Source organism: Mustela nivalis (assembly GCF_964662115.1).
Source record: "Mustela nivalis genome assembly, chromosome: 2".
Lineage (NCBI taxonomy): Eukaryota > Metazoa > Chordata > Mammalia > Carnivora > Mustelidae > Mustela > Mustela nivalis.
In genome coordinates, this window is record NC_139021.1 from 26,574,635 (window position 1) to 26,591,607 (window position 16,973).

Genomic DNA, 16,973 nt, shown 5'->3' on the forward strand with positions numbered 1-16,973 from the left:
TCCCTGGTAAACTGTTTTGACAGCAACTACTCCAAATTCCTGAGGGGGAATTTATGAAAGTAGGTAGTGGGATAAGCTCTAACACCACTGCAGGGAAGCCTGGGCTGTCACAAGTACTTCTAACCATACCTGCCCCTTCACTAACCATTCTAAATTTCCTTTTCCCTTAGGTGGTCATTCATACTGTTTCAGTGGCTTCCCTGATGAAGTAATTCAAATCCCCATTCCTAAGGGGATCTGGGCTCCTAGAAATCATTCTCTTGTCACACTGGAGTTTCTGCACTTACACTTGGTATACACAGGTGAGAAAGAAAGATAACAATAGGTTCCCAGGGAGCTGCTTGAGTTCCACACATAATCCTTCTTACCTCCATTGTTTAACAGCAAGTAAACAATTGCTCCTTCTGCAGATCAGGGTGAATCATCTCTACTTACATGATGACTCCTCATGTCTCTAGATACCTGGAAAGAAAAAAATGCCCAGGAAACACCTGTATCTTATCACTCAATGAATCTCTGTACATTGCTTGGCTAGAGAAGGTTCATTCCATTTTGGAAGTAGGCCCACTACCCTTGTAATCTCAGAGACATGAGGATGGGAAGCCTAAACGTTCCAGTGGGTCACAGAAAATAACCAGGACACTCATTTTTCCACATCTTGGTCTCAGACACATGCATCTTCCTACTAAGGACACAAGGCCTTATTGATTTCTGTATTCAGTGTGGACACCTCATCTTGGAAGATACTGTCCCTAATAAGGTACTGCAACAGCTGCACATGCACTAAGCTATCCACAGCTTTCTCAGGTCAGTTGCTTCTGGATAGTATGATATGTAGTAAAACCAGTGGATTCCACGGTCATGGGCCTACTCCTATGGTTTCTTTGTTATAAAGTGGGCTTCCTGACCAGATACTTGGTTTATGTAAGTTTCTGGATAGGCCTACTAGGTAGGATCTATAAGTCAAGCCCTTTTTGCTGCCATTTTGACATGAAGAGCTCTTGGCTTCTGGCGTTTGTTTCCACCTACCAAACAAACATCGCTTTGGGGCCCTATCGTCCCCATTGTTACCAGTGAGCCAAACTCATTAACAGTCTTTCCTATCATGAGCCCGGCCTGCAGAGGAAAGCCACCATGGAACTTCTCGGTGTTCCTCTCATCAGTATCCACCTCTGTGGATAGCCTCTGTGAAGAGTACGTTATCTCTTAGGTAACATGATCCTCTGGTGACATCTCTGGCTTTATAAAATACATCCATCCCAGCGTGTCCAATTCTCTGAGCGTTCTAATCTCTTTCTCTACCATTTGTGTTGGCAAATCTGACCTTTCAGCTCCACTCAAAATGAGCCACACTTTCTCCAGGTTTCTAGAAGCCACTCTATTAGAGAGTCTGAGTCATGCTCTAAGACACTTGTCGGGATGTTGAGCTTTGTCTTAGGTATGTGAGCTCATGTGAATAATCTCTTCCTTATCTGGTCCTATGTTCCAGCTCTCTTGGTTAAGCACCCTCAAAAACTAGTCTCAATTTCTGAGGTACATAGCTAGCTACCTTCTTAATCAGATCCGGGTGTTGCTGCTTGAATTATACTGGCACTTAACTTTGTTATCTGTTGTTAACTTTGTTATCAGATAACTAAAGTTATCTGTTAAGACAGATAACTTTGTTATCTGTCTGGCAGCCAGAGAGGTGATAAGGCAAGTCCTGATGGGTCTCCTACTGACTTTCAGGGGAGAGGCTTCTGGAGTGTCCCTTGAGTTGTGATGTTTTCTTAGGCTCAGGAGAATGCTATCTTTTAAAAGAGAGGTCAGCTGTTCAGACTCTGAAGTTTCAGAAGAGTCTGGGGAGCCTAAATCCTAAGGGATGTGCACTAGATTCCCTGCCCCATGCTTTAGAGTTAGTTTTTCCAAAAAATATTGATAGAGCAGATTTGCCTCAGTTGAGCATGTAATTGTCTTTGGTTTGTCCACTCTTCTTTGGGAATTAATAATGGCTACTTTATAAGCTGCTAGGGAGTCTTTACTCTTAGTTTTCCATTCTTTAAATATTTCCCTCTGGGGTACCTGGGTGGCTCAGTTAAAGCCTCTGCCTTCGGCTCAGGTCATGATCCCAGGGTTCTGGGATTGAGCCCCGCATTGGGCTCTCTGCTCAGTGGGGAGCCTGTTTCCTCCAATGTCTCTCTGCCTGTCTCTCTGCCTCCTTGTGATCTCTCTCTGTCAAATAAATAAATAAAAATCTTTAAAAAAAATTTCCCTCTGCTTTTCATTACCACTTCATCAGGCATCCACACTATTAATAACTAGTCAATTTCATTGTCTTAGCATGTATGATTTCCCTTAAATCCCTCAAATTCCTAAAATGCTGCAATGACCAGGGTACTACCCTTTACCAAAACATTCTCTCAAGTTGCTAAGTCACCATCAGTGAGAATTAAAGCAACTGAGGCAACACTTTGTACTAAGGATTACCTGTGTCTCACAAACTCCCTGTAATGAGGGTTTTGTCGGCAAAGTGGTAAGTGATGCGGTCCTCAAATCCCACTTCTGAGACTGTTGTGTTCTATCCTCCACAACAGTAAATGCTGACACAATTATGAATGCAAGAGGTTTACTGCAGGATTATGCCTGTGAAACACAAAGGGAGGATAAAGTGGAATTGGTTAGGGAGAACCTAGGATAACAATACAAATAAGTCCTGGACAACCCTATTGGAGAGCTTTAAATTGAAGATTAAGGGACGCCTGGGTGGCTCAGTTGGTTGAGCAGCTGCCTTCGGCTCAGGTCATGATCCCGGCGTCCTGGGATCGAGTCCCACATCGGGCTCCTTGCTCAGCAGGGAGCCTGCTTCTCCCTCTGCCTCTGCCTGCCATTCTGTCTGCCTGTGCTTGCTCTCTTCTTCTCTCTGATAAATAAATAAAAATCTTTAAAAAAATAATAAAAAAAAAATTGAAGATTAACTGGTAAAGAAGCTGCATCGTAGACGGAGAGTTCTAGTATCCCTGATCTGCTTAATCATTGGCTGGGATTTCCAGGGAAGGGCATCATTTCAGATAGAAAACCATGAAGAAAGTGGGTATATATTATGCCTTTTGATAAGTTGGAAATATTAATTTTCTTGGTTTTGTTGTTGAAAGCAATCAGGCAAAAAGCTAACAGGGATATTAGGGGTGGCCCTTGAAATCATCAATAGGCTGTAAGGAATGTGTAGTTCTTTAAGCTAACTAGCCAGTATCTCCTTGATAAGATGTTTGAGATGAGCTCACCTCTTCAGCTGACACATCAAGGTTATGAAAAAATGGATCGAAACTAGTTAATGGCATTGCACATATAAAACAACTAAGTTATGTGGTATATACATTACATTTTTGTTGAATGCTATGACATTTGCAATCCAGGCTAACAAAATCCATTAGAAAGTATAATTTTAATATTATTATTGTACTTTATACCTTTTTATAAATATATCACAAAGCACAAGAATAATTGCCATTGTTATATGTTTAAGTTAAGCAATTCATACAGCACAAGGAAACACCTGTGGTAGTTGATTACATGAGGCAAAAACAGCAAAACTGGTCATGTATATTTCAACATGCTTTTTCTAGTATCCTGGAAGCACTTCTGTATGTTTAGAGCAAGGATTCTATTTAAAATTTTTTCCCAGATCTTCTATCAGCTTGAGACTGATAATAAACTTAGAATAACTCATATGTTAATTTTAGTATCATTTGCAAGCTATAACTGAAAGCAAGCATTGACTTTAATAATTTTAATTCATTTTAGCAAGCAATTTTCCAGTTTTTTTAGCAATAGATTCTTAGGCTTGAATAGTTAAATGAAATTACTCTCTTCAATGAGAGTTCATTCTAAGTCCTATAAGAAAGGTACTGATGGCTATGAAGTTTCATCCAGAGACCTCAGGTGTCTTGAGAGGTAAGAAAAGTTTGACAGAAGAGGTGATATTTAGGAAAAGATAGAATATATTGGATTTCAATAGAAATATAGACATATCTCACTTCATTGAGCTTTGTAGATACTGCATTTTTTTATACAAATCAAATTATACAAATTATACAAATCAAAATTTGTGGCAACCCTCTATCAAGCAAGTCTACTGATACCATTTACCTCACTTTGTAACATTTTGGTAATTCTTGGAATATTTCACACTTTTTCATCATTCTATTTGTCATGATGAACTGTGGCCAGTGATGTTACTGTTGTGATTATTTTAGGGTACCACCAAGCATTCCCATATAAGATGGTGAACTAAAAAAATGTGTGTGTTCTAATTCCTCCACTGACTTGCCATTTTCCTGCCTCTCTCTCTCACCCCTCAGGCCTCCCTATTCTCTGAGACACAATAATATTAATTAATAACCCTATAATGGGCTCTCAGTATTCAAGTAAACAAAAGTCAGAGATCTCTAACTTTATCTGAGATTTTATTTATCTTAAATAATAAGCAGGGGCTCCCCACTGAGCAGGAGCCCCATCTCAGGGCTCTATCCCATGACCTTCGGATCATGACCTGAGCCAAAGACACTGACTGAGCCACCAAGGCACCCCTCTCTAATTTAAAACAAAAGCTACAATGATTAAATTTGGTGAAGAAGGCTTGCCAAAAGCTGAAATAGGCTGAAAGGTAGGCCTCTTGCCCCAGTTTGCCAAGTTGCAAAAGGAAAAGTTCTTGAAGGGAATTAAAAGTGCTACTCCAGTGAACAAACAAATGATGAGAAAATAATACAACCTTATGGCTAGTAGAAAAAGTTGAAGTGGTCTGAATAGAAGATCAAACTAGTCACAACATTCCCTTAAGCCAAATTCATCCTTAGCAAGGCCCTAACTCTCTTCAGTTCTATGCAGGTTGAGAAAGGTGAGAAAACTGCAGAAGTAAAGTTGAGTTCATGAAGGTTAAGGAAAGAAGGGTGCCTGGGTGGCTCAGTCAATTAAGCATCTGCCTTCGGCTCAGGTCATGATTCCAGAGTCCTTGGATCGAGTTCTGCACTGGGCTCCCTGTTTGAGGGGAGCCTGCTTCTCCCTCTGCCTGCTGTTGTCCCTGCTTATGCTCTGTCAAAAAAATAATAAAATAATAAAAAATAAAAAACTGTCTCCATAACATAATAGTTCAAGGTGCTGCAGCAAGTTGTTGAGAAGATCATTTAGCTAAGATAATTAATGAAGGTGGCGAGGCTAGACAAACTTTCAATGTATATGAAACCACCATATATTGAAAAATGATGTCATCTAGGACCTTAGCTAGAGAGAAGTGAATGCCTGGCTTCAAAGGACAGGCTGACTCTCTTGTTAGGGTCTAAATAGCTGGTGACTCTAAGTTGAAGCTAATGCTCATGTACCACCTTGAAAATCCCAGAGCCCTTAAGAATTGTATTAAATCTACTCTGTGTCCTACAAGTGGAAAAACAAAACCTGGATGGCAATACATATGTTTACAACATGACTGACTATTTTAAGCCCAATGTTGAGTCCTATTGCTCAGGGAATAAGATTCCTTTCAAAATACTTGCGCTCATTCACAATGCACCTGGTCGCCAAGAGCTCTGATTGAGATGACCAATGAGATTAATGTTTTCATGTCTGCTAAAAGAACATCCAGCCACAGCCCAGGGATCAAAGAGTAATTTTGACTTTCAAGTCTGTTTAAGGAGTACATTTCATAAGGCTATAGCTTCCATAGAGAGTGATTCCTCTGATGGATCTGAGAAAAATAAATTGTAAGTCTTCTGGAAAAGATTCACTATTCTGGATGCCATTAAGAGCATTCATGATTCATGGAAAGTAGTCAAAATATGAATATAAACAGGACCTAGGAGAAGGTTAATTTTAACCTTCATGGATGATGTTGAGGGGTTCAAGACTCCAGTGGGGGAAGTAACTATAGATGTGGAAATAACAAGAGAAGTAGAATTAGAAGTGGATCCTAAAAATGTGACTGAGTTCCTACAATCTCAGAATAAAACTTTAACAGATGAGGAGTTGCTTCTTCCAGATGAGCAAAGTGGGTTTTTTTTTAGAGGAAATCTATTCATGGTGAAGATGCTGTGAAGATTGTTGAATATTACATAAATTTAGTTGACAAAGCAGCAGCAGGGTTTGAGAGGATGGACTCCAATTTTGGAAGAAGTTCTAATGTGGCTAAAATGCTATCAAATAAGATCACACACTACAGAGAAAACATTCATGAAAGAATCAATTGATGTGGCTAACTTCATCGCTGTCTTATTTTAGGAAATTGAACAGCCACCCCAGCACCTTCAGCAACTAACACCCTGATCAGTCAGCAGCCACCCACAAGTCAGTAGCAAAACAAAACAAACAAAAACTTACTGAAAGCTCAATGATTAAACAGTTTTGAGCTAAGCATCTTTCCACAGGGCGTACTTGAAATCATCCCTCTTTGTTATAAGCACATAAGCCAAGGCAGAATTTCTTTAAAAATGTTTGAAAGGGACCAGATTTAAGTGCTTTTAAAACCAAGTTGTAACACTATCTGGGTAAAGGGTTTAGCCCCATTTTAGCATAAAAGATGTGTTATGGACACAATGAACTACTGTGTTCCCTCACTTAGGTAGTTTAGAGTCATTTAACAGAATAAATGTTAGATATTGGAGCTAAATCAGAGGAGAGATCTAGGAGTAGATAATAAAGCTAAGAGAATATTATTCACTGAAAGTTAAAGGGCAATATAAAAAGAGGGAAACAAGTTTTTTATGCCAAAGTAAAAAAAAAAAAAAAAAAAAACCACACACACAAGAACCAGCAGGAAGAAGTAAATTATGAGAGTTCAAAAAGATTTACTAATAAAAAATTTACTACTTTTCTTATGTATGGTTAAAGTCTATTATTGCTTATTGGTTTTAAAATATGGTTTCCACAGAAACTGTTACAATTTCTACTGTATTGGAATCACAAGTAATGAAAGAGTTTGGATAGTCTAAAGCTGCAACAAAGATAGCACAAAAGCTAGAGAAGAAAGTGTTTATAAAATCTTAAGTCTGTTAGTGGTAAGGTAAAACTTGATTTTAGAATTTTGAAGTACTTTACCACTTCCCCAAAGAGAGTATTTCTTTAGATTGTTATTACTTTGTTCCTTTATTCATGATTGAAATAAGATTCGTCAATTTGCCTCTGCCACTCAAGGCACCCTTGATCACACCCTTACATTTCCCAGAAATATAGAGACTATCTTAAAGGAATTTTTTAAAATCTTCACTATAATTGCCCTGAAGTTTCAACTATTTTAGGATAAATAGAAAGTTTAGGTTAAAACAAAAACAATGGGGCTATGACAGTAATGTTTTACTGAAGATAGTTTTAATTTCCACTATTTAATGTTTAATGTGGTGTGTCATTGTAGGCATATTAAAATTATAGCATTCTTTGTTCTTCAAATAAAGAAGGCCTGTATATTAAAACTTAACTTGGCCACGACAATCATACAATTAGACAATAATATGAGAACAGGACTTTGCTACACCCTGTTCTTCTGGACTCATTCTACTGTATCATTTTTGCTGCCTCTATACTATCTGGGCCCAAGTCACAGCAGGGGGCCTGAAAGACATAGACCTTGTTTCCATGGGCTATCTGCTCATGCCTACTCCTGAGACACTTACACCACTGACTCAGCAACTGTGCCTGTGCTCCTGGTGCCTTAGAAGTTCTGCATAGTCCTGATCCCAGGATCCTGGTTCTGCTATTGCTGAATACTAGTGCACCAACCACACATCTAGAGGAATCCCCTGAGCAAGAAAACCCCTCCCCAGGCAAAATAGAGACTCGATGGACCCAAGCAGCCTTTACCAACAATGATCCCCAAAAGGCCATGCCATCATACTACTACAGACACCTGCATCCTTGGTCACCAAGAACACCAGTTGTGACCACAAATGAAGGAACTGAGTGACTACACCATTTACCTTCCCCATGATGTACATCCCATCCAGACAGTGCCTATATAGGGGAAAATCAATCTACAAGTTCAAAAAGGGTAGAAGATGGGACTACTTCCTCAGTATCAGCCATATCAACTCTAAGCCACTGGGAACATGAAAAAATATGACACTACCAAAGAAATAAAATAATTTTTAGAAAACTGACCTCAAAGAATAAAAAAGATACAAGTTTACATGAAAAAGAATTCAAAACAATTTTAAGGAAGCTCAGAGAGATTCAAGAGAATATAGACAACTCAATGAACTCAGTAAAACGATATATGAACAAAATGAGAAGTCCAACAAAGAGTTGGGAATCATAAAATAGAACCAAAAGGAAACTTTAGAGAAGAATACTACATCTTTTCATTTCATTTGTTGTGTTAAAGAGCTTTAACAACATATTTCATGAAGCAGAAATAAGAATCTGCAAACTTGAAAACAAATCTCCTAAAATTAACCAGAAGTTAATGAAATAATGAAAAAAAATTAACACTTAGGGGATCTGTGGAACACTATCAGGAGTGCATATACACACATTATGGGAGTCTAAAGAAAGAGGAGAAAAAACAAAGGTCAGAAATCCAGTTCAAAAAAATAATGGCTAAAAACTTGTTAAGTCTGAGGAGAATTATGGACATCCAAGTTCATGAAACTCAAAAATCCCCAGGCTAAACCAGAGATTTTCACCAAGGTATCTTACAATCAAACCTTTTAATATAAAAACTCAAGAAAGCATTTTGAAAGCAGGAAGGGAAAAAATAAATCACATACAAGGAAATACCAGTAAGGCTACCATAGGATTTCTCAGCAGAAACCTTGCAAGCACAGGAGAGAATAGGATAATGTATTCAGAGTGATGAAAGAAAAATAAACTGCCAACTAAGAATAGTTTATCCAGCAAAGTTGTCCTTTACTACTGGGTATATATACAAAGAAACAAAAATACTAATTCAAAAAGATATATGCACCCTTATGTTTATTGCAGAATTATCTACAATAGCCAAGATATGGAAGCAATCAAGTGTTCATTGATAGGTATACACACACACAAATGGAATATTACTCAGCTGTTAAAAAAAAAGAGATCTTGTCACTTGCAACAAAGTGGATGGACCTACAGGGTATCATGCTAAGTAAAATAAGTCAGACAAAAAAAGACAAAGACCATATGATTTCATTTATATGTGAAATTTAAAAAATAAATGAACAAACAAAAAAGGCAGAGACAGATGCATAAATACAGAAAAAATATTCATTGCCAGATGGGAGGGAAGTTGGCAGATATGTAAAAAATGGTGAATAAGAGTGGAAGGTACAGGCTTTTAGTTACAGAAATAATAAGTTATGAGGATGAAAGGTACAGAATAGAGAAGTCAATCATATTATAATAATTTTGTAGGGTAATAGTAGCTATACTTGTGTTAAATAGGGCATAATATATAGAGTTTTTTTTAAATTATAATTTTGTATACCTGAACCTAATGTGGTGTTCTAAATCAATATATTTCAATAATGAAAAAATATCTAAGTTATGACATGAAAAATGAAGTAGGATGGGGTGCCTGGGTGGCTCAGTTGGTTAAGCATCTGGCTCTTGGTTTCAGTTCAGGTCATGATCTCAGGGTTGTGAGATGGAGCCTTGCATCAGGCTCTGTGCTCAGCAGGGAATCTGCTGGAAATTCTCTCTCCCTCTCCCTGTCAAAATAAATAAATAAATCTTAAAAAACAAAACAAAACAAAATGGAGGCAAATAAATGTGTAGAGCTTTTATATATGTTTTTCAGATTAAAATGAACTGTTATGTCTTTAAGCCTTATGAAAATTACAGAGCAAAACCTATAGTAGTTACACAAAAGACAAAAAAAAAGCATAACACTATTTTAAAAAATCACTTCACATTGACAGAAAAAGATACAAAGGAACTACAGAACAATCTGAAAACAATTAAATTGGTATAAGTCTTTATCCATCAAAAGTTACTCCAAATGTAAATGGATTAAATTATCCAGTGAAAAGACCAGAATGGCTGAATAAATTAAAAAAAAAAAAAAAAGATCCAATGGTATGCTGTCTATAAGGAACTCATGTAAAGGACACTCAGTGAAAATGAAAGAATAATGAAATATATTCCCTTCAAATAACAATAAAAGAGCAAGAGTAGTTATATTTAAATCAGAGAACATAGACTGAATCAAAACCTATAACAAGAAATAAAGGAGGCCATTATATGAGGACAATGGGGTCGATTCATTAAGAGAATATAACCATTATAAATATGTATATATGCCTGACATTGGAACATCTAAATATAGTAAGCAATTAACAGATCCAAAGACAGAAATAGATAGCAAGAGACTTCAACACGCCACTTTCAACATTGCAGAGATGATGTAGAGATGAAATCAGTAAAGAAATAATGGAATCAAACTATATATTAGACCAAATGGAGCTGACAGACATATATAGAATATCCTTTAGCACCAAAATACTTATTTTAGTCATGTGTACAGAAAATGTTCTCCAGGAGAGATCATATGTTATCACAAAAACAAGTCTTACCAAATTCAAAGTTGAAATCATATCAAGTGTCTTATTTGACCACAATGGTATAAAATGAGAAATCTCAGTAACATTAGAAAAGATGGAAAATTAAATATGTGGAAATTAAAGCCATTTCTAAATAACCAGTGGATCAAAGAGTAAATCAAAAGAAAAATCTAAAATATATCTTAACACAAAGAAATAGACACACAACCTAATAAAACCTATGGGATGAACCAAGGACAGTTTTAAGTGGAAAATCCATGTTAATAAATACTTATCATTAGCATAGAATTGTTGAATCAAAGAAGAAGTACCGTTTCATATTAGGATAGCTATTATCAAAAAGTCCAAAGATTAGTAAGTGGTAGTGAGAATGCGGAGAAAAGGGAAACTTTGTACACTGTTAAAATGTAAATTGATAAGTCATTAAAAAGAGTCTGGAGATTTCATGGGGAAAAAAAAAAAAAACAGAACTACCATATGATTCAGTAGGGTCACTTCTGGTTATGTATCCAAATGAAATAAAATCAGTTTCTCCAAGGGATAGCTGTACTTCCATGGTTACTATAGTATTATTTACACAGTCAGCATATGGAAACAATCTGTCCATTGATGGATGAATGGATAGAGAAAATGTAGTAAATACATTTAACACTGTATTATGCAGCCAAAAAAAGAAGGAAATCTTGCCACTTGTGACAACATAGATGAAACTGTAGGGCATTATACCAAATGATAATATAAGTCAGAATAAGAAATACTGTATGATTTCACATACATGTAGAATCTAAAAAAGCTGGTGGTTACCAGAAATTGGGGAGAGAGGGGTAAATGAGATAGATGTTCAAATGGTACAAAGTACCAATTAAAAGAGGAGAACTTTTGGAAATTTAAAGTACAACATGAAGACTATAGTTAACAATACTGTATTGTATCCTTCAAAGGTCCCTAATGAGTAGGGCTTAAATGTTTTCATTATAGCAACAATAAAAATCCCAATTATGTGAGTTAAAGGCTATATTAACTAACCTTATTGTGGTAGACATTCCTCAATATATCCCTATACCAAATCATCACTTTGTATAACCTTATACTTTCACAATGCTATATATAATTAAACAGTTGTAAATATAATTAAAATGTAATGTATATAATGTAATATAATCATATCTCAATAAAGCTGGAAAAAATAATTGATGCAAAGGAAAAAAGTCCCATGAAGGATGAAAAAATTTTATCTTTATCTTCAGTATTTAAAAATGTTTTTAATGGTTTCTTTGTCCTAAAATTCGCATACTAAAATTCTTAATAGTTTGTTATTGTAGCCATTGTCAAAATACTTATTTTTTTAATGCTTAAGGTGAGGCACGAGTAGGAAGAAGGACTCAAAGAACAATCTTTCGCTAAGTATCTATTCTAATAACAACAATTAACAAGTACTAAATGTTATTTGCAATGTTCCAGGGACACTGAATGGATGGGTTTATTTAATATTCACAATAGTTTTATCCTTTTGCCACTGGTGAATCTGAGACTTTAGAGATTAAGTAATTTACCAGATTGGTTAAAGGTTAATCGATCTAAATTCAAAGGCACACTCCAATACCCATTTTTTAAAACATATTTAGTATATCTTCATTATGTGTCAAAATCTCTGCCAGGCATCTCATGTACATTAAATTAATCCCTACTATAATAAACCTCTATAATAAGTACTTTTGAAAAATCATTTTTACAGATGAAGAACTTGTCATTCAGATGGATCATGCATCCAGGAACCAATGGAGTTGAAATTCACAGCTGTAGTTTATTGTCATATACTACAATTCACATTCTTCAAAAGTAAAAGGATAAAACTCATAAAAATCATCACATTGGTCCAGATTTGATTATGTAATTGTTTCCCTTTCCTAATTATGTCTGTGCTATTGTGGTATTATGCACCAAAAGAAAAACTCATTTAAATTTTAACAGTTTTGATTCACTTCCCATATTATAGGCATCATGCTGATTTTTAGGATTTATACATAATACCTACATTTAATGATACACAAAATATTAATAGAGGGTTTTAAATCAGTTATATTTGGCAGGCTAACAAAATCACAACTGAAACATAGAAGAGAGCTATATAACACAGACTAAGAGTTAAAATCAAGAAAATATTTCTAAAGAGATGGGTCAGAGAAGATTTTTGAAGGATCGAGAGAAATATGCTGGATGAAGTGAAAGAACATTTCAGGTTGATATAACATGGACAGAAGAAGTTATCTGGCAAATGATGGGAGTGAGAAATAATGGCAAGATGACCCAGAATTTTTAATACCATGCTAAGAACCTTAAACTAGGAACTGTAACGAATATTCAGCCACAACAAGCTTTGCAGCAGAGAGTTACATAATCAAATGTGTTTTAAATAGATCACTTTCACGGCAAGGTAGAGAACAGACTGAAACAGTTTGGGTCAATAATTCATGCAAGAATGAGGTCGTAGGCACATAATTGCAGGGAGGCTGGAGCAAATGGGATAGATTTGTGGACAACTTTGTGATGGAGATTTTACCTGATTTGAAATTAAGGGAAAGAGATCAAAATGATCTCTTTTATGGACAAGGGAGAGGGAGATTTCACTAAAAAATATATACCATGAGAGACTGTGGACTCTGAAAAACAAACTGAGTGTTTCGGAGGGTAGGGGGTAAGGGTTTGGTTGAGTCTGGTGGTGGGTAGTAAGGAGGGCACATATTGCATGGAACACTGGGTGTGGTACATAAACAATGAATGTTGGAACACACACAAAAAATAAAATTAATTTTTAAAAGGTATATTAATTAGGATTACACAACCTTGTAATATATGATTATTCGAACATTAAAAAAATCCCATTTCATGAATGTGATCCTTTATGGGATTACAAATACATGTAAAAAAGAAAGCATGATTCATTTAACTACTTTTTTGAAGATCACTCTAACTTTTTTCTGAATGAACTGAGTTATCAAAAATCACATTTTATAGAGGTATTACTAATAGGTCTAAAACATGTCCTTGCTGTCAGAGCCCTTATAATTTTGTCTTTAGTATGAACCTAGTATTACAACATTTATGCTATGAAATGTCCTAATTTGCCTTGGTAATATTCATTAATTAAATTTTGACAGGGACACTTAACTACCTATTAACCCCAAATTAAATCTGAAAATTCTATACCATACAATGGACTATAATTTCTATAATCTCAACTCCATTGGTTCATAGGTGTATAACCTCTTTGATCTCTTTGAAATATATTTGTGATGTTTATCTGGGCAATATTCATTAAGATAATTTCATAGCATTCAGATTATAATACTAGGCTCAGACCAAAAACAAAATTATAAGAACTCTAATAACACCATTATCTATAGTTCTAGTGAAAAGAATAAAAATCTGATTTAAATAATATATAATGCCCATATAGAAGTCTTCTGCACTCCTGTCATTTGGAGAAATTTTGTATATAAAAGAATAAATTTTTAATTGTATTTAGAATTCTATGTAGCTATGTTGTCTAATGCTTATTTTTATGTCATTAAATATTTAATTTTCACATAAAACACATTTTCCTCATAAACTCCATAGTACCATACTCAACAAGAGTTCTTTTTTGAGATATAAATTTGCCATATCTGTCTATCATAAATTTTCTGTTTTGATGACAGGTTTTTGAATGTTAATTTGCCATTATACTTTCTTATATAAAATATTTGAAAAATTGTTGTGGGTTCTGTTATTGGATTTTGCCATTTGTTGTGTTTAGTATATTTCATTGGCAAAAAGTTATTAAGCATTGTTTTTAGAGTAATAAATGACAAATAATGAATGAAGATATTATGATAAATGAAAATAATAAAAAATTGGGACCCCAGATTTTAATACTTTACTGATTTTTTTTCCACCGGGAGGTGGGTTTTTTAAAACATATGTGTATCATATTTTTCTATATTCCTAATGATAAATTTAGAAAGGATAACTCAGGAATCATTAGGCTATATTTGCACTAAATTTTACTTGAGCATTCATTAAAAGTATTCTTGCTCATATATACCCTAATTCATGTTTCAACTTAGAATAGAGGTTTACATTTAAATAGAAAAAAGCAGAACCATTAACATAAATGAAGAAAGAATGGAGGCTCATGGGGAATAGGCAAATGTCATTAAGGCATAAAATTCCACATGTATGAGAGAAAACACTGTGTAGCACCAAACAAAATTGGTCTGTCAATAAAATTAGGTCAGAGAATTTTTTAGAACTTACATTTAAGGGTTTGAAACCACAAGATCATAGAATTCAGTTTTAGGAGTGATTTTTCTTTCTCCTAAAAAGTGTTTTTTCTATGAATTTCTTCAAGTTTTTAGAAAGAGCAGTTTATCACATAACATTAGTATCAAAGAAGAACTTAAAGTAAAAATGTTACTCATTGGGATGAGTTATTCATAAAACTCATTTCAAAACTAATTTTTTCCCTACACTTAACCAAAGTTGCTGTAAAACAACAGTAAAAAGCCTTAAAAATTATGCAGCTATGATTATGTACTATAAAAATTATGTGATTGGGGAAAAAGGATGGTTATTTTAGAGAAGAAAAATCATAGAATAATCGTATAATCAAATCATATTCTTCATGCCCTTTTAATATAATGTGTTGTTTTCCCTTACTGCCTGAGCAAGTCTCTTAAACTCTCAGATGAAAAAGTAAGCAATGTGAAAGGGATTTATAACTTCCAGGAAATTGCTTGATTATATCAATAAAAGACATAAACTCTAGATATTTACAGCCTAGAAATCCAGTTTTCCAGAGTGTCCCTGAATAGGTCTTCCAATGTGAGACACTATCTAATAGTGAATATAGCCACAGAAACAGCTAGGCTGAAGATCTTAGGGTAAGAAACACATTTGTTATTAATTGAAAGGTAAGTTCACCCTGGGAGGGGTGGGGGAGATGTCAGCTAGGGACATTGAAGGCATAGAAGAACTGATTTGTCCAGATTTTATTACATCTAAAACAACATTGAAATGGGTCCGTTTTGTTTGTTTGTTTTAGTATGTTAAGTTGTTTTAGTATGTTAAGTGCTTTTAGAACAGAAAGTAGAAATTACTCTTGAGAACGTCTAAATAAGAAAATATAATTGGTTACCAAAATTTAACTACTTATTCAAACTGATGTAATTTTATGGACTAAGCAGGCTATATGTTAATATTAATAGAAAGCACAACAACAACAGATTGGGATCATGAATTCCCATAGTATTAACTTAGAGATCCTCAGATGGTTCCTGATCTTAGCTTGGCAAATCAGTGGAATAAGCCTAAGGCATAATTGAGCCTGGAAATAAGAGGTCAAATAATAATAAATAGGCAAAAATCAGCATCTGATAGAATATCAATCTAGACCAATTTTGAATTGTCTTCTATCTAGGAAGTGTGTGTTACCATGTGTTCATTAATTAAATATTGATTGAATAACTGCCACGGCCACATTATGCTAGGCACTGAGGCGATGATGTCAACACAACAGTTTCTAGATTTAAGATCATAATTTCAAAGTCAAAATGCATATGCAATAAATGACAAAATGGAAAAGCTTCATTAATTATGCAAAAATCAATTTCCTCAGTTTAACCATAGGTGATTGAAGGTCGATAATAAAAAAATAAATTATTTAAAAAAAATTTTTAAGTATACTAAAATGAAATTGAGGAAAAAACTAGTGTCTATATAAGAAAAGCAAAATAAACTTATTTCCTGTTACGTAATTTAATTTCATCTATTAGGACAAATGAGGGTTATTCATTTATATTTGACAACTAGACATCCCAAGTATTGTTTTATTAAACATTGATAATATATCTATAAAGTCTTAAACTGTGCCTTGTTTATGAAGAAACGAAATGTATTCTTTCTGGAATTTATCCTACTCTAAATGATTAAGATTTATAACCATTTTGTAATTAAAAACTTAGTGGAGGGATTTTTAAATATTCTGATACTACAAGTATGAAATGAAACATAAACTGCTTTTGATTATTGTATTAGGTACTAAGCAAATATTAAAAAGCCCATCAATTTCTTTTTTAATCTCATCAATTTCTTAACAAAATTAGTCAAAAGAGAAAATATAGCTTTCTCTAGTCAGTAATTTGAAAGTTTATGTCAAAAGTTGATAAATAAAAAAATGGGATCATGTCTCAATTATTGTCAGATTTTCATAGGAATATCATATATACATCTTTAAAATCAACTATATTAACCAGACAGGTCGAAAATCTTGTCCTATAATGCCCTTCCTACCACCAATATAAAAACAAACATGGTCACATACATAAATTAGTATACCAAAGTAAAGAAAACAATTACACAAAAGAAACATAATTATTTTTGGTGCTGAAGACCCAGAGATATCCAATATGTCCTCCTGAAGAAGAGGACATA

At 34.5% G+C, this 16,973-nt stretch overlaps 1 long non-coding RNA gene across 1 annotated transcript in view; it reads right to left on the bottom strand.

The window, feature by feature from the left end:
• Positions 1–373: 373 nt before the first annotated feature.
• The window catches only part of LOC309859411, a 38,236-nt gene continuing 21,636 nt past the window's right edge, over positions 374–16,973 (bottom strand). Inside the window, exons 2-3 of the long non-coding RNA XR_014308674.1 lie at positions 2,467–2,622; positions 374–462 (exon numbers count right to left, since the gene is read on the bottom strand). This is a non-coding gene — a long non-coding RNA (uncharacterized lncRNA). The remainder of the gene's footprint in view (positions 463–2,466; positions 2,623–16,973) is intronic.